The following is a 23,570-nucleotide window of genomic DNA, read 5'->3' on the forward strand; positions in this document are numbered from 1 at the left end:
AAGCTTAATTTTGAAACTGAGAAGATTACACTATGTTGGTGGGGGCGGTGATGAGGATATGGCACATCAGGCAGAGGGAAAAATACAAGTGAAGGCAAGAAACTTCAGGAGAGCTTGGTGTGGTCAGGGCGCTCTATGAAGTTTGGTGAAAGTAAAATGCAGTGTGCATATTGGGATGATGGCGGCTGAAACTGAAAAAAGTTGATCAACGCTGCATTATGCAATACTGTGCATATTATGCTCGTCTTGAATTCAATGGAGAAATCACTGAGCAATTTTTAACACTGAAGTAAAATGGCAAACTGCATTTTTGACAGATCATGCTGATGGTATGTGAAAGGTAATGTTTCTTCATACCTTTAAAATCTCGGCTTCTAATCAGTTGCCATGTATGTTCCCATGAAAATGTGGCAATTTAAAAAGATGTGCAAAATTAGCTACTGCCTCCTAAAGAATTTTGGCTGTAATTAGACGTCATGTTGGAATCACACTGTTCTGCCAGCCTCTCAAACATAATAATAACAAAGATTGATTTTCCTACTTTTCATTTTATTCATCTTTCCAGGAGCCTCAAAAGCAGATTGTAATTATTACCTGCTCCATTTTATACGTGACAAAAAGTACCCATAAAGGGATTAAGGGGTTTTGCTCAAAGCAACAAATCAAAAGGTAAGCCTAAATTGGGATGTCTTTTAAATCTGATTAAGGCTACATAATGCTGGGTGATTTTCTTCCGTATTGCAAATTCTTCCCATTGTGATTATCATTCTATTGTAACCATAACAATTAATTATGTTTGGAATATAAAATCTAACTATTTTCCCCTAAGCTTAATCCAAATTCAAAGTAAAATGAAATAACTAGTATAAAACAGATTTTTGCAAAGGAATGAAGATAATATTTACCCCATATTTAATTTTTCTCTGAAGCATTCCTAAACTACTTTCCTTCAGTGTAAATAGTTCATTTTGGTATTCTATAAGGAGATCATACTGTCTTGTAACTAGCCTAGAACACTGGATGCCAGGCTAAATATAGCAGTACAAAGGTTTCAATAAACTTCCTGCATTGTGTCACGACTTCTACACATTGAAAGAGCCATACCCAACCAAACTGTTTGGAAGTCAAGAGATTCATGCACAACAACCTTGCAGAGCTGATGGTCCCATCACTTAACCCTTTCCCATGATTTGTATTTCTTTGCATTCCTAGTGTATACATAAAGCTTTCCAAAAGAAACAACGCCGGGCAGCATTTCAGTTCTTTGCTGTCTATCCTCATAATTGCACAACAGTACTGGCTGCAGTTCGCTGTCACACTTTAAATATGGAAATATGTAGTGCCATTATTTTATACGTTTTAGTAATTTTTAAAAGTCATATTCAATAATTCTATTTTCATTCCATGAAAGGAATGGCGAAGAAATCCTTTATGCTTCATCTAAGTGAAATGCAGTGTGCATATTGGGGTGATAGTGGCTGAAACCGAAAATATAAACACAATATCCCAATAGGTTCAACTCCTTCAGGGAGATATAAACATTACCCCAATAAAATATTCTGGAGGGAGTTTATATCTCCCTCCAGAAGTCAGACCCTTTGGGATACTGTGGATAGTTCTGCAACTGTCACCATATTTGCAATGTCTTATTAATTTCAATTAAATTATAATTTGGGTATCTGACCACATGTTTCAGTTCAGAAACTCAACCAATTGATATTTTTATTGTACATGCAATAAATATCTAAGTGTTTAAGTGGTAAAATTACCGAAAGTAGCTGATAAAATTAGACAAAAATAAGCTGCTGTAGATTTCTTCAGAGGAAATATTTGATGCAGTGTTCACAGAATTGTTAATGTGTATTTCTCAGGTCTGTAGATAGCTATGGAGTATTTCATTTCCCTGGACGGAGGTTAAACAGTTATCTTTCAGTAAAATGCACATGAAGCCCACATAATATGCTGATACTTTTATTTCCCCTTTTATCTACTACTTTTATCCCCCTTTTATCTAAAGGGAGAGGATCCTAACCACACACCATGTGTGCTCCCTGCATGTGAAGAGTGATGACTGGAAGCTAAAGCTTTGATTCTGCAAATGTTAGAGCTGAAGGGATCATCCAGGGATAGGACAACCTTGAGACAAAACCTGGTGAAATGAAACAAAAACAATGAGTGGTTTCCCAGATATTTCTAACAAACCTTTATGAGATTCTAATGTGTTTCGTTAACATGAGCTTGTTTTTCTGTTTTGAGGGGTTTCTGTTTTGGTTTGGTTTGGTAATTTCCGTCTTTGAGCCACTCCACACTTATTGGTTTTGGCTGGAAGTACTGGTTCTGAAATACCATCATAAAGCCAGTTCTGGAAGCCATGCCAGCCAAAAGTCTAGACTTAGGAGTTTCAGATAAGGGTCATACATGCACTCATTCCAAAGTTTACTAGATTGTAAGCGCCTTGAAAATTAACACCATATTTTTGCCGTAAAATTATACATAAAAAGTGTTAAGTACCTCCTTCAAGTGCCATAGACTTCACATTAAATAGATGACAACTAATAATTTGAATATCATTAAATGAATAAAGGAAACTTATCTTTTTATAAATGTTGCTGTCATTTTCTTTGCAATCTTCTCCTCATTTATCATCAAAGCACTACCTGGAATGGCATATTCAAAACTTGCCACAAGCAGCTTTCTTTGCTGAATTAATTGTTGGATTCATATATGTCCATATGGCCGCCAGCCATGTTCTATTGAAGTGGTTTGCCTGTAAAATTGGAAAAAACATATTTCTATCCCCAGGGGGAAAAAAGGAAAAAAACCTTTAAGGAACAAAACAAAATTTAAAAGGCACAGAGAAATCTATCCTCTTGGCATGTGAGTTGTACCAATTTAGAGGCATGTCCTAACATAAGCTCGTGTCCACTGGGAGGGAGGCTCTAAATCTTCAGCCCTGTTATATGCTTCTCCCTCTGCATTTATTGCAGATGGCACCAATCATAATGATAGTAATCCTTGACATTACATAGCAACAGATGTAATGCACAAATGAAGCTTCTTTCTAAATTAAGTAAAAGATCAATGGAAACCTACATTTACTTAGAATATTTATTTGGGGAAAATAACCCTGAGCCAGACATGGAATCCTCTGAATATTTTAACAGGAAGCATCCAAACTGGGGCAGCTACAGTTGCCTTGAGTATTCCTCTACCATTTCCACAGGGATTCAGGGAGAGGGACCAGGGTAGAGGGTCACTTCAAGTGGAGGCCAGGGAGCATGACCTAAATTTCCTCAGAGAGAAGCATAGGTGCACATAGAGCACCCACAGCTTCTGCCTTTAGTTCTTCCCGCTTGATGTCATGGATTGTGTGCTATTGATGTTTGGAGCCCCAGCAGCACAGTTACTGCCACACACTAGGTGAATAAAAGTTTGATGTGTGAATAAATGAATGAATGACATCAATAACCTAACCATTGACTCAAATTGGGGGGTGGAAGCCAACAGATCTATTAAATTTAAAGCTTTAATCTCTTGGTAATAGTCTCTTAGGTTATTTTTTCTGTGGAACATTAAATACCTGTAAGACATCCATATGCCTGGATCCAATTCTCTTTCCTTGTGACCGATACTTCTTTTTCTCCTTGTAGCTCCAGAGTTAGGGCTGACACAATAATTGGCTTGGCTATGCTTAGAACACTTCTAAATGTGCTGTATTTGTGGTCAGGGCTGACACCAATATTGTTCAGTTACACTTGACCACATTTACTTTTCTATTGATTTTTCTCCTAAGCTAAAATTAGGAGCACCTAACTATAGGTTATTTCTTTAAACACCCCAAAATTATTTGCCACTTTTATCTGCATAACCTGATGAACAAATAAACTGAATCCCAGACTTGGTGAAATGAACTGAAAGTTTATAACATGGTTTAATGAGTATTCACGTGTGACGTTATTTTAATGATTTTGTTTTTCTACCAAAGTAGAGTACAGTGTATGAGAGTCACGCCAAAAGGGCATACTGACCCCTTCTAATCTCCAGCGAATCTGTTATTCTCCTAATAAGGATCTGGTGCTGGACATTTGGTGATGGCATGGTATAATTTTAGGACTGAACATTTGGATGTGCAGAGTAAAAGGGCAAAAGAGAACAGGCAATGACAACTTAATAATGCAAAAATAAAAAGCAGGCAAAATGACTTAGCACATTCAAAAACTAATCAATTTTGCATTCATTTGGGATGCTAAACTGAATACATCACAGATTCTCAAGCAAATACCTATAATTCTATGCTCAGAATTCCTCTCAAGGTAAGGAAGATATAATCAAACATACAGAAAAATAAAATAACACTGTAAAATTTAATATTTCTTATAATCTGTCCAACGCAGCCCAATACTTATTAACAAAACAAATAATTATACTTTCCCTGTCAACAGAATAGACAAAATATCTATAGGAGAATAGGTTATGACAGTGAAAAACACTATTTAATCACAAGTACATAAATTACATATTTATTGACTGTCTACCAGTTTTACTTTATTTACATTATAGTTTTCTTGTATTTTCCCAAGTAATTAGTAATTCCAGAATCTCTCTTATGTGGCCACAAGTTGTCAAAAAATAAGGCACCACAACCTCTACATGAATAAACATTATATTTAGAGTTGAGTGGGTAAGACACACAATTCAGAAATTCCAATTCAGAATGATAAAATGCAATGAGATTCTCAGCAGGGACACTAACCCACTGGAGGAGGAGACAGGGAAGCCGCAGAAGGAAGATCTGGGAAGTCCTGACAGAGAAATCACAGCTAAATTAGGTCTACAGGCTGAATAGGAATGATTCGATAAAATGTGGGGGGAAAGGTGGGGATGAGGGTATAAAGGGAAAGGGGTCAGGAAAAATATTCCAGAGAAGAAGAACAGCATCTGTGAAGGCCTAAAAGAAAGAGCAAAGTGTGAAACTGAGAGAAACAGAAAGAATTCATTATCAGTGAACATAAATTTAAGAGTAGAACATGAGGAGAAGATTCGAGATGAATAGGGTCCCAATCATGAAGGGTCTTCTAAGCCATGTTAGAGACACTGGAATCAACCCCAGGACACAGCAAAGCTAGAGAAAGGTCATCAATAAAGACATGTCAAGATCATATTAGCCTGTTTGAAATGTCATCCTGACTGCCTTTGAAAGTGGATATGCAGGAAGACCAACCAGAGGTGAGGGAGAGGAGAGATGAGTTAGGAAGCTATTCACAGATCTACCCAGGAAATGTTGGTGACCAACTTGAGGACAACAGCAACAGGATGGAGAAAAACAGGTGGCTGTAAGGGGTTTTAGGTGGTGAAAAAGAAAGCAGGATTTAGGGATCAATTATATGTATGAGTGAGGGAAAGAGAAGATGCCCAGGATTTCAACATGGGCAGCTAAGTGGATGGTCACATAGTTCCTTGGTTTAGGTTGAGACAAGGAAGAAGAGATATGGGAAAAAAGGAAATGGGAGAAGTTAGTTCACTCTGCTTTAGGAGTTTTAATTTTTAGGTGCCTGTGAACTATTTAACTATAGATGTCCTGAAAGCATTTCAACCTAAAAGTCTGGAGCTCAAGACAGAGGTCTGGGATGCGGATACAAATTTGGGATTAATCATTAGGGATCAGAAAATTTTTATTTTTATTTTTATTTATTTATTTATTTATTTATTTATTTGAGACAGAGTCTTTCTCTGTCGCCAGGCTGTAGTGCAGTGGCGTGATCTCAGCTCACTGCAACCTCTGCCTCCCGGGTTCAAGTGATTCCCCTGCGTCAGTCTCCCAAGTAGCTGGGATTACTGCACATGCCACCACACCCAGATAATTTTTCGTATTTTAGTAGAGATGCGATTTCACCATGTTGGTCAAGATGGTCTCAATCTCCTTACCTCGTGATCCTCCCACCTCGACCTCCCAAAGTGCTGAGATTACAGGTGTGAGCCACCATGCCCGGCCTGGGATCAGGGATTCTTAACTGGCAGTTCATAATAGGTTTCAGAAGGCACCAGGATCACAAGAAATTACATGCAAAATGTTGTGCATATTTTCCCTTCTTTGTCTAGTTTTTTAAGGTGTGACATGTTGATTTAAAGCTCTGTTATTTTCTTTTATTGATATACAATATTTTACATATTTATGAGTTATATGTAATATTTTGTTGTATGAATGGAGGGTGTAATGACCAAAATTCTGTGTTATTTTCTAATGTGAATATTTAATGTTATTAGTTTCCCTACAAGCACTGTTTTAACTGCAGCCTACAAATTTTGGTATTTGATGTTTCATTGTCATTCAATTCAAAAAAAATTCTGATTTCCTTTGAGATTTCCTGAGATTTCTTTGATCTGTGGATTATTTAGAAATATCTTGTTCTATTTCTGAATATTCAGATATTTTCCACATATTTTTAGTTGATTTCTAATTTAATACCCTTATGCTCATATACTATATGTAATTTCAGTCTTTTAAAGCTTCTGAGACTTGTTTTATGACCTGGTATATACCTAGCCACATGAAAGTTCCTTATGCACTTGAAAGGGATATGTGTCATATCATTGTTGGGTGTAGTCTTCTCTAAATGTGAAATAGGTCAAATTGGTTGTGGTGATGCTCAAGTCTTCTAAATCCTTTCTGATTTTCTCTCTTGTTCTAACAGTTACTGAGAAGTTGTTGAATCATCCATTTTTCTTTTCAGTTCTGCCAGTTTTTGCTTAATATGTCTTAAATCTGTTTTTAGGTGCATACACATTAGGTTTGTTTTGCCTTCTAGATGAATTGACTCTTATAATTAAGGAAAGGCTGTCTTCATCTCTGGTAATATTCCTTGTCCTAAAGGCTGCTTTGTGTAATACTAATATAGGAAATTCAGCTGTCTCTCTCTCTCTCTTTTTTTTGGAGATGGAGTCTTGCTCTGTCACCCAGGCTGGAGTGCAATGGCACACTGTTGGCTCACTGCAACCTCTGCCTCCTGGGATCAAGTAATTCTCGTGTCTCAGCCTCCTGAGTAGCTGGGATTAAAGGTGCCCGCTGCCACACCGGGCTAATTTTTTTGTATTTTAGTAGAGATAGGGTTTCACTGTGTTGCCCAGGCTGGTCTCGAACAGGCAATCCACCTGCCTTGGCCTCTCAAAGTGCCAGGATTACAGACATGAGCCTCCACACCCGGCCAAGCTGTCCCTTGCTTAGTGTTTGCAGGGTACATCTTTTACTTCCAACCTAATTATTCTCATATTTACACTGCTTTTCTTCTAGGTAACATATATTTGGGTCTTATTTTTCTTAAATCCATTTTGATAATCTCTGCCTTTTAATTGGAATATTTACATAATTTACATTTAATTTTATTATTGATATGGCTAGGTTTGAATCTATCATCTTACTATTTGTTGTTTTCTAATCCATTCTTTATCCTTTTTTCTTCTTCTTCTTTTGATTAAATATTTGTTAATGTTCTATTTTGTCTCCTCTACTAAACAACATACCTCCTTTTTAAAATGACTTTTCTGGTGTTTAAAATATGCATCAACTAATCACAGCCAATCTTCAAATAAAATACCATTAAGTATAGTATGAAAACCTTAAACACTATAAATTCCATTTGTCCCTTCCATCATTGTGCTATCATTTTCATTCATTTCACTGATACATTTGTTACAATGCTATAATATATTGTTCTTAATTTTTAAATGATGTAAAAAATTTTAATGAGAACAAATATTAATATATTTGCTTATATATCTACCACTTTCAGTGCTCTTCATTTTTTTGAGTAGGTTTGTTTCCATCTGACACCATTTTTCTTCAAAATGAAGAAGTTTTTTTAAAATTTCTGATATGTAGATCTCCTTGTAACAATGTTTTTTGCTTTTGTTAGGCAGAAAATATCTTTATTTTGCTTCATTTTTGAAAGAGATTGTCACTTAATATACATTCTATGTGAACAGGGGTTTTTTTCCTTTGGCATTTCACAGATAGCTTGTATTGTTTCTATTAAGGAGTCAGTGGTAATTCTTATCCATATTCCTTTTTATTTAATGTGCCTTCCCCCATATCTGCCTGTGTTCAAGATTCTCTCATTAATTTTGTTTTCAGCAATGCTTATGTTGTACCTTGGTATGGTTTACTCCGTGTTTATTCTTCTTGAATTTGTAGATCTATAGTATTCATCAAATTTGGATGAGTTTTGGGCATTATCCTTTAAATATTTGTCCTGTTCCTCCTTTACTTGGGCCTCAGTCTCATTATATTAGAACATTCTGTATTGTCCATGGGTCATAGAAGCCCTAGGTTTTTTTTTCTCAGCCTTTTTTTTTCTCTTTCTTTGTATTACTTTTATGGTTTCTATTATTCTTGCTTCAAGTCCACTTATTACATCTTCTGCATCTTTAATCTACTGTTAAGACTACCTATGGTATTTTTAATGTCAGATCTTGTATTTTTCAACTCCAGAAGTTCCATTTGGTTATTTTTTATAGTTTCCATTTCTTTATTAAATTTATGTTTTACTTTAAAGCCTGAGCACATTTATAATAGCTATATTAAAGTTTTTGTCTTCTATGTTTAATATTATTTTTATTTCTGCCTCTGTTTCTATTGACTTCTTTCACTGGCTATGGGTCATATTTTCCTTTTTCTTCATATGTCTAGTAATATTTTATGAGAGGTGAAAATTATAAATGTTACATTGTTAAATGTGGTCGCTAATTTTTGTGTGTCTACTTAACTGGGCCACTGGGTGCCCACATATTTGACCAAACATTATTCTGGGTGTTTCTATGAGAGTGTTTTTGGATGAGATTAAGATTTAAATCAGTAAACCGAGTAAAGCAGATTGCCCCCATAATGTGAGCAGGCCTCATTCAATCATTTAAAGGTCTGAACAGAACAAAAGCCCAACCCTCTCCCAAGTAAGAGAAAATATTCCTGCCTGACAGCCTTTGAACTGGGACTTAAGCTCTTTCTGGTTCTACAGCAGTCTGCAGCCTTTGGACTCGAACAGGACCAACGGGTTCTGCGTATTTCAGACTTCTATGCATAAGAAATCTCTCTCTGTGTCTACACACACACACACACACACACACACACACACATCAGCTCTGCTTCTTTGAAGAACACTCATATATTGTATTTGGATCTTGTTGTCTTCGTTTAAAGAGTGTTGGTTTGGGGGTAGTTAAGTTCCTTAAGAATCAGTTTGGGCCGGGCGCGGTGGCTCAAGCCTGTAATCCCAGCACTTTGGGAGGCCAAGACTGGCGGATCACAAGGTCAGGAGATCAAGACCATCCTGGCTAACATGGTGAAACCCCGTCTCTACTAAAAATACAAAAAACTAGCCGGGCGAGGTGGCGGGCGCCTGTAGTCCCAGCTACTCGGGAGGCTGAGGCAGGAGAATGGCGTGAACCCGGTAGGCGGAGCTTGCAGTGAGCTGAGATCCGGCCACTGCACTCCAGCCTGGGCGACAGAGCAAGACTCCATCTCAAAAAAAAAAAAAAAAAAAAAAAAAAGACTCAGTTTGACCAATTCCCGGGCAAGACGGCTGAATAGGAACAGCTCCAGTCTGCAGCTCCCAGAGAGTCCAATGCAGAAGGCGGGTGATTTCTACATTTCCAACTCAAGTATCTGGCTCATCTCATTGGGACTGGTTAGACAGTGGGTGCAACCAACGGAGGGCGAGACGAAGGAGGGTGGGGTGTTGCCTCACCTGGGAAGCGCCAGAGGTCGGGAAACTCCCTCCCATAGCAAAGGGAAGTCATGAGGGACTGTGCTGTAAGGAAGAGTGCATTCCGGCCCAGGTACTATGCTATTCGCAGTCTTTGCGACCCGCCGACCAGCAGATTCCCTTGGGTGCCTACACCACCAGGGCCCTGGGTTTTAAGCACAAAACTGGGTGGCCATTTGGGAAGACATCTAGCTAGCTGCAGGAGTTTGTTTGTTTTTTTGTACCCCAGTGGCGCCTGGAATGCCAGCAAGACAGAACTGTTCACTCCCCTGGAAAGGGGGCTGAAGCCAGAGAGCCGAGTTGTCTTGCTCAGTGTGTCCCACCTCCATGGAGCCCAACAAGGTAAGATTCACTGGCTTGAAATTTTTGCTGCCAGCACAGTAGTCTGAAGTCAACCTGGGATCCTTGAGCTTGGTGGAGTGAGGGGCGTCCACCATTACTGAGGCTTGAGTAGGCAAGTTTCCCCTCACTGTGTAAACAAAACCACCAGGAAGTTCGGACTGGGTAGAGCCCACTGCTTCGTCTCAAAGCCGCTGTAGCCAGACTGCCTCTCTAGATTCCACCTCTCTGGGCAGGGCATCTCTGAAAGAAAGGCAGCAGCCCCAGTCATGGGCTGATAGATAAAACTCCCATCTGCCTGGAACAGAGCACCTTGCGGAAGGGGCAGCTGTGGGCACAGCTTCGGCATACTTAAATTTTCCTGCCTGCCAGCTCTGAAGAGAGCAGCAGACCTCCCAGCACAGTGTTCAAGCTCTGCTGAGGGACAGACTGCCTCCTCCAGTAGGTCCCTGACCCCTGTGCTTCCTGATGGGGAGAGACCTCCCAGCAGGGGTTGACAGACACCTCATACAGGAGAGCTCCATTTGGCATCTGGCAGTTGCCCCTCTGGAATGAAGCTTCCAGAAGAAGAAGCAGGCAGTAATCTTTGCTGTTCTGCAGCCTCTGCTGGTAATACCCAGGCAAACAGGTTCTGGAGTGGACCCCCAGCAAACTCCAGCAGATCTGCAAAAGAGGGGCCTGACTGTTAGAAGGAAAAGTAAAAAACAGGAAGCAATAGTATCAACATCAACAAAAAGGATGACCACTCAAAAACCCCACCTGAAGGTCACCAACATCAAAGACCAAAGGTAGACAAATCCACGACGATGAGGAAGAACAAGTGCAAAAAGGCTGAAAATTCCAAAAACCAGAATGCCTCTTCTCCTCCAGGGGATCACAACTCCTCGCCAGCAAGGGAACAAACTGGACAGAGAATGAGTTTGATGAATTGAAACAAGTAGGCTTGAGAAGGTGGGTAATAACAAACTCCCCTGAGCTATAGGAGCATGTTCCAACCCAATGCAAGGAAGCTAAGAACCTTGAAAAAACGTTACAAAAACTGCTAACTAGAATAAACAGTTTAGAGAAGAATGTAAATGACCTGATGGAGCTGAAAAACACAGCACAAGAACTTCATGAAGCATACACAAGCGTGAATAGACAAATTGATCAAGCAGAAGAAATTATATCAGAGATTGAAGATCAACTTAATGAAATAAAGCATTAAGACAAGATTAGAAAAAAAACAATGAAAAGGAATGAACAAAGCCTCCGAGAAATATGGGACTATGTGAAGAGACCAAACCTACATTTGATTGGTGTACCTGAAAGTGACAGGGAGAATGGAACCAAGTTGGAAAATACACTTCAGGATATTATCCAGGAGAACTTCCCCAACCTAGCAAGACAGGCCAACATTCAAATTCAGGAAATACAGACAACACCACAAAGATACTCCTCAAGAAGAGCAACCCCAAGACACATAATCGTCAGATTCACCAAGGTTGAAATGAAGGAAAATATGTTAAGGAAAACCAGAAAGATCGGGTTACCCACAAAGGGAAGCCCATCAGACTAACAGCGGAATCTCTCTGCAGAAACCCTACAAGCCAGAAGAGAGTGGGGTCAATATTCAACATTCTTAAAGAAAAGAATTTTCAACCCGGAATTTCATATCCAGCCAAACTAAGCTTCATAAGTAAAGGAGAAATAAAATCTTTTACAGACAAGAAAATGCCTAGAGATTGTGTCACCACCAGGCCTGCCTTACAAGAGCTCCTGAAGGAAGTACGAAATATACAAAGGAAAAACTGGTACCAACCACTCCAAAAACAAACAAAAATATAAAGACCATCAACGCTGTGAAGAAACTGCATCAACTAATGGGCAAAATAACCAGCTAGCATCATAATGACAGGATCAAATTCACACATAGCAATATTAACCTTAAATGTAAATAGGCTAAATGCCCCAATTAAAAGACACACACTGGCAAAGTGGATAAAGAGTCAAGACCTATCAGTGTGCTCTATTGAAGAGACCCATTTCACATGCAGACACACATAGGCTCAGAATAAAGGGATGGAGGAATATTTATCAAGCAAATGGAAAGCAAAAAACAAAAGCAGGGGTTGCAATCCTAGTCTCTGATAAAACAGACTTTAAACCAACAAAAATCAAAAAAAACAAAGAAGGGTATTACATAATGGTAAAGGGTTCAATGCAACAAGAAGAGCTAACTATCCTAAATATATATGCACCCAATACAGGAGCATCCAGATTCACAAAGCAAGTTCTTAGAGACCTACAAAGAGACTTAAACTCCCACACAATAACAGTGAGAGACTTTAATACCCCACTGTCAGTATTAGACAGATCAATGAGACACAAAATTAACAAAGTTATTCAGGACTTGAACTCAGCTCTGGACCAAGCAGACCTAATAGACATCTACTAACTCTCCACCCAAAATCAACAGAATATACATTCTTCTCAGTATGACTTCACACTTATTCTAAAATTGACTACATAATTGGAAGTAAAACACTCCTCAGCAAATGCAAAAGAATGGAAATCATAACAAACAGTCTCTCAGACCACAGTGCAATCAAATTAGTACTCAGGATTAAGAAACTCCTCAAAACTGCACAACTACATGGAAATTGAACAACCTTCTCCTGAATGATGACTGGGTAAATAATGAAATTAAGGCAGAGATAAATAAGTTATTTGAAAGCAATGAGAACAAAGACACAACATACCAGAATCTCTGGGACACAGCTAAAGCAGTATTTAGAGGGAAATTTATAGCATTAAATGCCCACAGGATAAAGCAGGAAAGATCTAAAATTGACACACTAACATCACAATTAAAAGAACTAGAGAAGCAAAAGCAAACAAATTCAAAAGCTAGCGCAAAACAAGAAATAACTAAGATCAGAGCAGAAATGAAGAAGATAGAAACACAAAAAAACCTGCAAAAAATCAATGAATCCAGGGCCGGTTTTTTGAAAAGATTAACACAATAGACAGATTACTAGCCAGACTAATAAAGAAGAAAAAGAGAAGAATCAAATAGACACAATAAAAAATGATAGAAGGGATATCACCACTCATCCCACAGAAATACAAACTACCATCATAGAATACTATAAACACCTCTACCCAAATAAACTAGAAAATCTAGAATAAATGAATACATTCCTGGACACATACACCCCCCCATGACTAAACCAGGAAGAAGTTGAATCCCTGAATAGACCAATAACAAGTTCTGAAATTGAAGCAGTAATTAATAGCGTACCAACTAAAAAGAACTCAAGACCAAACGGATTCACAGCCAAATTCTACCAGAGTTACTGGCACCATTTCTTCTAAAATTATTCCAAGAATTAGAAAAAGAGGGACTCCTCCCTAATTCTTTTTATGAGACCAGCATCATTCTGATACCAAAATCTGGCAGAGACACAACAAAAAAAGAAAATTTCAAGCCAATATCCCTGATGAACATCGATGTGAAAATTCTCAATAAAATACTGGCAAATCAAATCCGGCAGCACATTAAAAAGCTTATCCACTATGATCAACCAAAAAAGAGCCCATATAACCATGACAATCCGAAGCAAAAAGAACAAAGCTGGAGGCATCACACTACCTGACTTCAAACTATACTACAAGGCTACAGTAATCAAAATAGCTTAGTACCGGTATGAAAACAGATATATAGACCAAGGAAATAGAACAGAGGCCTCAGAAATAACACTGCATGTCTACAACCATCTGATCTTTGACAAACCTGACACACACAAGCAATGGGGAAACGATTCCCTATTTAATAAATGGTGTTGGGAAAACTGGCTACTCATATGCAGAAAACTAAAACTGGACCCCTTCCTTACACCTTATACAAAAATTAACTCAAGGTGGATTAAATATTTAAATATAAGACCTAAAACCATAAAAATCTTAGAAGAAAACCTAGGCAATACCATTCAGGACATAGGCATGGGCAAAGACTTCTGACTAAAACATCAGGTGCAATGGCAACAAAAACCAAAATTGACAAATGGTATCTAATTAAACTAAAGAGTTTCTGCACAGCAAAATAAACAATCATCAGAGTGAACAGGCAACCTACAGAATGGGAGACAATTTTTGCAATCTGGCCATCTGACAAAGAGCTAGTATCCAGAATCTACAAGGAACTTAAACAAATTTACAAGAAAAAAAACAAACAATCCCATCAAAAAGCAGGCAAAGGATATGAACAGACAACTTTCAAAAGAAAACGTTTATGTGGCCAGCAAACATATTTTAAAAATCTCATCATCACTGGTTAATAGAGAAAAGCGAATCAAAACCACAGTGAGATACCACTTCATGCCATTTGGAATGGTAATCATTAAAATGTCAGGAAACAACAGATCCTGGAAAGGATGTGAAGAAATAGAAACACTTTTACACTGTTGGGGGAGTGTAAATTAGTTCAATCATTGTGGAAGAGAGTGTGGCAATTCCTCTAGGATCTAGAACTAGAAATATCATTTGACGCAGCAATCCCATTACTGGGTATATATCCAAAGGATTATAGATCATTCTACTATAAAGATATATACCCGTATGTTTATTGCAGCAGTATTCACAATAGCAAACACTTGGAACCAAACCAAATGCCCATCAACGATAGACCTGATAAAGAAAATGTGGCACATATACACCATGGAATACTATGCAGACATAAAAAAGGATGAGTTCATGTCCTTTGCAGAGACATGAATGAAGCTGGAAACCATCATTCTCAGCAAACTAACACAGGAACAGAAAACCAAACACCGCATGTTCTCACTCATAAGTGGGATTTGAACAATGAGAACATATATGGGCACAGGGAGGGGAACATCAAACACTGGAGCTTGTCAGGGGGTCGGGGGAAAGGGGAGGGATAGCGTTCGGAGAAATGCCTAATGTAAATGACAGGTTGATGGGTGCAGCAAACCACCATGGCACATATATACCTATGTAACAAACCTGCACGTTCTGCACATGTATCCTAGAATTTAAGTATAATTTTATAAAAGAAAAAAAAAATAATCAGTGTGACCTTGTTGAGGGCAATTTTTAAGATTTGTTGGGGTGAACCTAGAGTACTTTTCCTTTAGATTTAGATATGTTAATTTTTCTGGGATCTCAATGGAATGCCTGGGTGTTCAACAAGGTCAATGCATTCCAGCTGGTTGAAAATCAAACTCCCTCAGCTGTATGTGAGCTCTAAGAACTGTTTCACTTAAAGATCCTAGCATGTATTCTCTGACCTTGTGGATCTTCAAATTGTGAAAGTGCAGTTTACCATTTGGGCAAAAACTAAAGAGACTACTAGGAAGACTTCTAGAGATGTTGGTTAGTTTGTTGCTTGATTGGTTAGTTGGTTTTCCTCAGCATAACTCCCTCATCTCTGCCCCACAAATTACAGGAACCTCAGTCTCCCAACTACTGGTATCCATCTTCTCACTTTAGCAAGATCAGTGTGGTCTGCCTCTGTCTCCCCTCCCTGTACTGAGGTCCAGAAAATGCCTCCATACAGACAGCCAGGTTAATTATGTGACACATCATATTTCATTCTTTCCCTCAGAAGTGACAGCCCTGTATTTCATATTGTCCAGTGTCTGAGCAATTGTTCCATATATTTTGTCTAGTTTTTTTTTTAGCTGTTTATAGAGAAGAGCAAGTCTAGCTCCAACCACTCCCTCACTCCCCTCCTTTCTGGCCTTAAGCTGGCCAGAACAGCCAACTTAAGCTGTTTTGATTTACTTTTGAGTAATCTTACTTGGGACTTTAGAGGGCATCTTCACAGATGCTTACTCAACTGTGAAATAAGACCAAGGCATTGTCACATAGACGCCAAAATTACCTTTATAAAGTTTTATTAGAGAAAGCAGACAAGTGACCTTCATAATACTGAACTCCAAAATTAGAAAGAATTCTCCATTCTTGGCACTGGCACTGCCTGGGGACCGCCTGCCTCTGTTAGTTTTAGGATATGGAATACAGAGGACAAGGTTCTTTGTCGGAAGCTCTCTCCTTAGAGGAAGGGAAAAGGGAAAGTGTTGTTCTTTTCCTTCTCACCTCACCAACAAAAGAGGTCACTCCATCTCCCCTAAAGGCAGAGAGACAGAGAGTAGCGAAGAGGATTATGCTAATAGAGTGCCCTTCACATGAAAGAAACCTCAGAATGAGTAAAACAGGCATCCTCTCCCAGAAGTCTGTTTCCTTTACAAATTTTTACCTAATTTCCCAGTCCTTCCCAACCACATTCTTCTTACATATGTTCTCCTACTTTTCTATTAATCCTTATAACTTTTCAACCCAAAATTATATTCTAAATACATCAGGTAAACTTTCTAAAGTTAGGAAGACAGGAAGATAGTATACTAGCTATCTGTTTTTTCCTTACAGTGATTGCTCAAATTCAACAGCCAGCTAATATCCTTCCACATATCTCTCAAAGGGACAACTACCTTTGTTTCAGCAGGTAGGCAGGCATACAGGAGCAGGGCAGGAGAGGGCCCCACTATGACCAGGAATGTCAGGCAACCATGAGGTGATGATCAGGCAGTTGTAAAGCTGTCTCTCGAAAATAATGGTCACAGCTGGCGCCAGGAAAAGGCAGTCTCGTGGCGTGATGCCTCCAGCTTTGTTCTTTTTGCTTAGGATTGTCTTGACTATACAGACTCCTTTTGGGTTCCATATGAATTTTAAGATAGTGTTTTTCTAATTATGTGGAGAATGTCAATGGTAGTTTGATGGGAATTGCATTGAATCTATAAATTACTTGGGGCAGTATGGCCATTTTCATGATATTGATTCTTCCTATCCATGAGCATAAAATGTTTTTTCATTTGTTTGTGTCCTCTTGGATTTCCTCGAAAAGTAGTTTGTAGTTCTCTTTGAAGAGGTCCTTCACTTCCCTTGTTAGCTGTATTCCTAGGTATTTGATTCTCCTTGTAGCAATCGTGAATGGGAGTTTATTCACTATTTGGCTTTCTGCTTGTCTGTTGGTGTATAGGAATGTTTGTGATTTTTGCACATTGATTTTGTATCCTGAGACTTTGCTGAAGTTACTTGTTAGATTAAGAAGCTTTTGGACTAAGATGACAGGGTTTTCTAGATTGAGAATCATGTCGTCTGCAAACAATGACAATTTGATTTCCTCTCTTTCCATTTGAATACCCTTTATTTCTTTCACCTGCCTGATTGCCCAGGCCAGAATTTCCAATACTATGTTGAAAAGGAGTGGTGAGAGAGGGCATCCTTGTCCTGTGCTTGTTTTCAAAGGGACTACCTCCAGCTTTTGCCCATTCAGTATGATATTGGCTGTGGGTTTGTCATAAATGGCTCTTATTATTTTGAGGTAGTTTCCTTCAATACTGAGTTTATTGAGAGTTTTTAATGAATTTTATTGAAGGCCTTTTCTACATCTATTGAGATAATCATGTGGTTTTTGTCTTTAGTTCTGTTTTTGTGATGAGTTACATTTATTAATTTGCATATGTTGAAACAGCCTTACATCCTGGGCATGAAGTTGACTTGATTGTAGTGGGTAAGTTTTTGATGTGCTGCTGGTTTCAATTTGCCAGTATTTTACTGAGAATTTTTTCATCAATGTTCATCAGAGATACTGGCCTGGAGTGGTGGTGGTGGTGGTGGTGGTGTATCTCTGCCAGGTTTTGGTATCAGGGTGATGCTGGTCTCATAAAATGTGTTAGGGAGAAGTCTCTCCTTTTCAATTGTTTGGAATAGTTTCAGAAGAAATGGTACCAGTTCCACTTTGTACCTCTGGTATAATTCAGCTATAAATCCATCTGGTCCTGAGCTTTTTTTTTTTTTTTTTTTGGTATGCTATTTATTACTGCCTCAATTTCATAATTTCATAACTAGTTATTGGTCTATTCAGGGATTCAAATTCTTCCTGGTTCTGTCTTGGGAGAGTGTATGTGTCCAGGAATTTATCCATTTTTTCTAGATTTTCTAGTTTATTTTCACAGAGGCATTTACAGTATTCTCTGATGGTTGTTTGTATTTTCATGGGGTCAGTAGTGCTATCCCCTTTATCACTTTTATTGTGTCTATTTGATTTTTCTCTCTTCTTTGTTAATCTAGCTAGTAGTCTATTTTATTAATTTGTTCACAATAACAGCTCCTGGACTCATTGATTTTTTAAGGATTTTTTTTTTGTCTATCTCCCTCAGTTCTTCTCTGATTTTGGTTATTTCTTGTCTTTGGCTAGCTTTGGGATTTGTTTGCTCTTGGTTCTGTAGTTCTTTTAGTTGTGATGTTAGGATGTTGATTTGAGATCTTTCTAGCTTTTTGTTGTGGGCATTTAGTGCTATAAATTTCCCTCTTAACACTGCTTTAGCTGTGTCCCAGTGATTCTGGTATATTGTCTCTTTGTTTTAATTAGTTTCAATTAGTTCAAAGAACTTCTTGATTTCTGCCTTAATTTTGTTATTTATGCAGGAGTCATTCAGAAGCAGGTTGTTCAACTTCCATGTAGTTTTGTGGTTTTGAGTGAGTTTGTTAATCTTGAGTTCCAATTTGATTGCTCTGTGGTCTGAGAAACTGTTTGTTATGATTTCAGTTCTTTTGCATTTGCTAAGGAATGATGTTTTACTTCCAATTATGTGATCAGTTTTACAGTAAGTGCGCCATATGGTGCTGAGAAGAATGTATATTCTGTTGTTTTGGGGTAGAGAGTTCTGTAGATAACTATCGGTTCCATTTGATCCAGAGCTGAGTTCAAGTACTGAATATTTCTGTTAATTTTTTGTTTTGATCGTCTGTCTAATATTGACAGTGGGATGTTAAAATTTCCCACTATAATTGTGTGGGAGTCTAAGTTTCTTTGTAGAGCTCTAAGAACTTGTTTTATGAATCTGGGTGCTCCTGTATTAGGTGCCTCTATATTTAGGACAGTTAGGTCTTCTTGTTGAATTGAACCCTTTACCATTATGTAATGCCCTTCTTTGTCTTTTTGGATCTTTGTTGATTTAAAATCTGTTTTGTCAGAAACTAGGATTGTAACCCTTGCTTTTTTCTGCTTTCCATTTGCTTGGTAAATTTTCCTCCAACCCTTTATTTTGAGCATAAATGTGCAATGGGTCTCTTGAATACAGCACACCAATGGGTCTTAACTCTTTATCCAGCTTTCCATTCTTTGTCCTTTAATTGGGGCATCTAGCCCATTTACATTTAAGGTTAATATCATTATGTGTCAATTTGATCCTGTCATCATGATGCTGGCTGGCTATTTTGCAGACTTGTTAATGTAGTTGCTTTATAGCATCATTGGTCTGTATACTTCAGTGTGTTTTTGTAGTGGCTGGTAATGGTTTTTCCATTCCATATTCAGAGCTTTCTTCAGGAGCTCAAGGCAGGTTTGGTGGCAACAAATTCCCTCTGTATTTTCTTATCTGAGAAAGATTTTATTTCACCGTCACTTATGAAGCTTAGTTTGAGTGGATATTAAATTCTGGATTGGAAATTATTTTCTTTAAGAACGTTGAATATTGCTCCCCAATCTCTTCTGGCTTGTAGGGTTTCCACTGAGATGTCCACAGTTAGTCTGTTGGACTTCCCTTTGTAGGTGATCTGGCCTTTCTCTCTGGCTGCCCTTAACATTTTTTCCTTCATTTCAACCTTGGAAAATTTGATGATTATGTATCTTGGGGTTAATCTTGGAATATCTTACTTGGGGTCTCTGTATTTCCTGAATGTTGGCCTGTTTTTCTAGTTTAGGGAAGTTCTCCTGGATGATACCCTGAAGTATGTTTTCCAACATGGTTCCATTCTCCCATCTCTTTCAGGTATCCCAATCAGTCATAGGTTCAGTCTTTGAACATAATTCCATAGTTCTCAGAGGTTTTGTTAATTCTTTTTCATTTATTTTTCTCTAATCTTGTCTGCCTATCTTATTTCAGCAAGATAGCTTTTAAGCTCTGAGATTCTCTCCTCTGCTTGGTCTACTCAGTATTGATACTTGTTGTTGCATTGTGAAGTTCTCATGTTATGTTTTTCAGTTCCATCAGGTCATTTATGTTTCTTGCTAAACTGTTACTCTGGTTAATAGCTCCTGTAATGTTTTACCATGGTTCTTAGCTTCTTTGCATTGGGTTAGAATATACTCCTTTAGCTCAGCCAATTTCATTATTACCCATCTTCTGAAGCCTACTTGTGTCAACTCATTCATCTCAGTCTCAGCCCAGTTCAGTGCCCTTGCTGAAAAGGTGTTGTGATCATTTGGAGAAGAGGCACTCTGGCTTTTTTAATTTTCTGTGTTTTTGTGTTGATTTTTTCTTATCTTCATGGGTTTACTTACCTTCGATCTTTGAGGCTCCTGACCTTTGAATGGGGTTTTTGTGAGGTCTTTTTTGTTGATGTTGTTGCTGTTGTTTCTTTCTGTTTGTTTTTCTTTTAACAGTCAGGTCCCTCTTCTGCAGGGCTGCTGCAGTTTGCTGGCGATCCACTCTACATCCTATTTGCCTGGGTCCCTCTTGCACCTGGAAGTATCACCAGTAGAGGCTGCAGAACAACAAACATAGCTGTGTGCTCCTTATTCTGGAAGTTCTATCCCAGAGGGGCACCGACCTGATGCCTGTTGGAACTCTCCTGCTTGAGGTGTCTGGTTACCCCTGTTGGGGATCTCACCCAGTCAGGAAGCACGGGATCAGAGACCTGCTTAACAAAGCACTCTGACTGCCCCTGGGGATAGTGGGTGCACTGTGCTGGGGGGAATATCACTCATCTAGACTACCCAGCCTCCTCAGAGCCAGCAGGTGGGAAAGATTAAGTCTGCTGAACCAGATACCACAGCCACCCCTCCCCCCAGGTACTCCATCCCAGGGAGATCAGAATTCTCTCCATAAACCCCCGGCTGGAGTTGCTGAAATTCCCACAGGGAGACCCCACTTGGTGAGAAAGGATGGATCCAGGTCCCACCTAAAGAGGTAGTCTGGCCACAATCTGCCACAGCTGCTGTGTTGCACTTTGGGGAATTCCTCCCACTAAAAACCGCCCAGCCTTCCTGCACCAGATCAGAAAATGACTGACTGGAGTCACAGTGATGGCAGCCGCCCCTCCCCACTGGTAACTCGGTTGTCTTAGGCTGTCTCCAGTCTACTGTGTCTGGCCACAACGAAAGTGGTCACCAAGAGTCTGCACAGTTCTGTGCTTGGAACCAAAGGCCCTGGTAGCATGGGCTCAGGAGGGGATCTCCTGATCCAAGGGTTTCACAGATCCATGAAAAAAGCATGGTTTCCCTGGCAAGGTAGCACAATCACTCTCCACCTCCCTTGGCTGGGGGTGGGTGGGAGCCCCCCTTTCCCTGTGAAGCTCCCAGTTGGGCCATCACTCTACCCTGCTTTCCCTCACTCTGCTTGGGTCACAGCAAATGCTAGTCAGTCCCATTGAGAGAACCTGGATACCTCAGCTGAAGGTGTGGTATTTACTCGCTGTTTTTGTTCTTGTACGTTAGAGCTGCAGACCAGAGCTGCTACTAATCAGCCATACTGGCCCCTCCACACTAAAGCTTTTGAATGAACCTTCACCTATGCTTTCAAAAACTTGCCTTGGTCTCTCACTCTGCCTTATGCTCCTCAGTTGAATTCTTTCTCCTGAGGAAGCAAGAATTGAGGTTGCTGCAGACCCATATGGATTCACCACTGGTAACACTTTTGGCCAAATACATAAACCAGCAAGCTGATAATTATGCCAGTTTGCCAATCATAACTAAAACTGTGTTGTTACAACCCTGCCTTGTGTACAGAGGTTTCAGTGATTCCCGGAAAATGGCGAATGAAAGGTCAAGACATCAGTAAGAGTTGTTGTTGTTGTTGTTGTTGTTGTTGTTGTTGTTTTGACATGAATATGCAGCTGCTAACGAAGCTGTATCCCCCAGTTCCTAGGAAAGGTAACATTTGTATCAATTGGGTGAAGGCCTCTTTCAAGAATATATTCATTTTCAGGTATCTATTATGAGTCTTGGCACTAATCCAAACATCAACAGCAGTGTTTCAATCATGATGTGCTGATACATACTTCCCAAAATAGTTATAATAAAGAGAATAAGGCAGAAAATCGGACATGATCTGCTGGTGGGGAAAGCCAAAATAAAACAAGCTTCCAAGTAAAATGAAGGCTGCCACGGCTATGAAGCAACATAAATAAAAACCACTGGCTACAGAGTCTTTTTCTGCAGAAGACGGAAAGCAGTCATATGGCCAGACAAATTAAGGCACAATGGATCGGCCAAAACAGTCTTTATTCAGCACTAGAGTGGTTTCTGCCAAACAAAAGGTATGTGGAACATGACTCAATTTGGCTTATTGCAAGCTTTAGTGAAGAATTATAATTTGTGATAAAGAATGCCAAATGAGCAGTTTTGTGATGTAAACGATACATTAGGGAAATAAGGAGAACATGAACAGATCATTGAAATTGTTAGAATCCAAGCATTTAAAGGGTGAATCAAGGCAGTAATCTTGCGTTAACTTCACACATTTTGCTTTTCTCCAAGTTGGAGCCACTTAAGAAATTCCAGTTAGCCAATGTGATTAAGAAATAAAGTGTCACTCTGTGATTTGGTTTGGTTTATTTGTTTGTTTCTGGGGTCTGGGGTGGCATTGCAAATCACTGCTCCCTCAGTTACATCCTCAAGATAGTCCTAACTAAATAAAGGCCTTTGGTAATTACAGAAGTGTTTATTTTCAGCAGTGCCTGTACCTTTTCCTTTAGCTAAATCGTCTGTAGAGATCTCATTCTTTAGTCTAGACTGTGCTACGTTTTAAACAAACTGCAGTACCTACATTTGAGAGGACCTTGATTATCCTTTGCATTTAGGAGTCCCTAGTCACATTTCAGGCTCCCAAGCTACCTTTGAAGGGAGATTTATGTTTTTTAAGTACAATTTGGCATACAGCAACCTCAAGAGGAGATTGTAAACAGAGACTAGATAGAGGTAATTCAAGTATTTCACTCTGACAACAACCAACACATAGTCGTGTGTGTCCTGAAAGACTCAACATTATTAAGAAACCCTATTGGGTGCAGTCCCCCAAGCCCACCTCAAAGGGCTCAGGCTACCAACACACGCATTCTGTTTACAGGGTTTATGACTCTTCCTTACACTCAGGCACTAAAACATTCTGAAAACATGCCAATGGTGTGGTTCAAATTCTCTTTTATACATTTGACAAGTGAATTCTGGAATATCAGGTTGACCCAGCAGTGTAACTTCTAACAATAGATATTAAAACTAATTTATAAGCTTGTAAAGATATATTTCTTTTCATTTAATTATAAATAATGCTTTCAGCAGATTATTTTTACCAAAATTAATAGAAATAACTTGTCACTAGAGAAAAAGTAAAACCTGCCTCCATTGTATTTAAATTCCTCTTCCAGAGGCCCTCTAACAGAAGTTAAGGTGTTTGGTTTATGCTACTA

At 39.0% G+C, this 23,570-nt stretch overlaps 1 long non-coding RNA gene across 1 annotated transcript in view; it reads left to right on the forward strand.

Annotated features, from left to right (window-relative positions):
• LOC126955657 (uncharacterized) overlaps positions 1-22,691 on the forward strand; it is a 29,287-nt gene extending 6,596 nt beyond the window's left edge. The window contains exons 2-3 of the long non-coding RNA XR_007726022.1: positions 566-669; positions 20,567-22,691. This is a non-coding gene — a long non-coding RNA (uncharacterized LOC126955657). The remainder of the gene's footprint in view (positions 1-565; positions 670-20,566) is intronic.
• The last annotated feature ends 879 nt before the right edge of the window (positions 22,692-23,570 follow it).

The sequence above is a fragment of the Macaca thibetana genome, chromosome 5, assembly GCF_024542745.1.
Source record: "Macaca thibetana thibetana isolate TM-01 chromosome 5, ASM2454274v1, whole genome shotgun sequence".
Classification (NCBI taxonomy): domain Eukaryota; kingdom Metazoa; phylum Chordata; class Mammalia; order Primates; family Cercopithecidae; genus Macaca; species Macaca thibetana.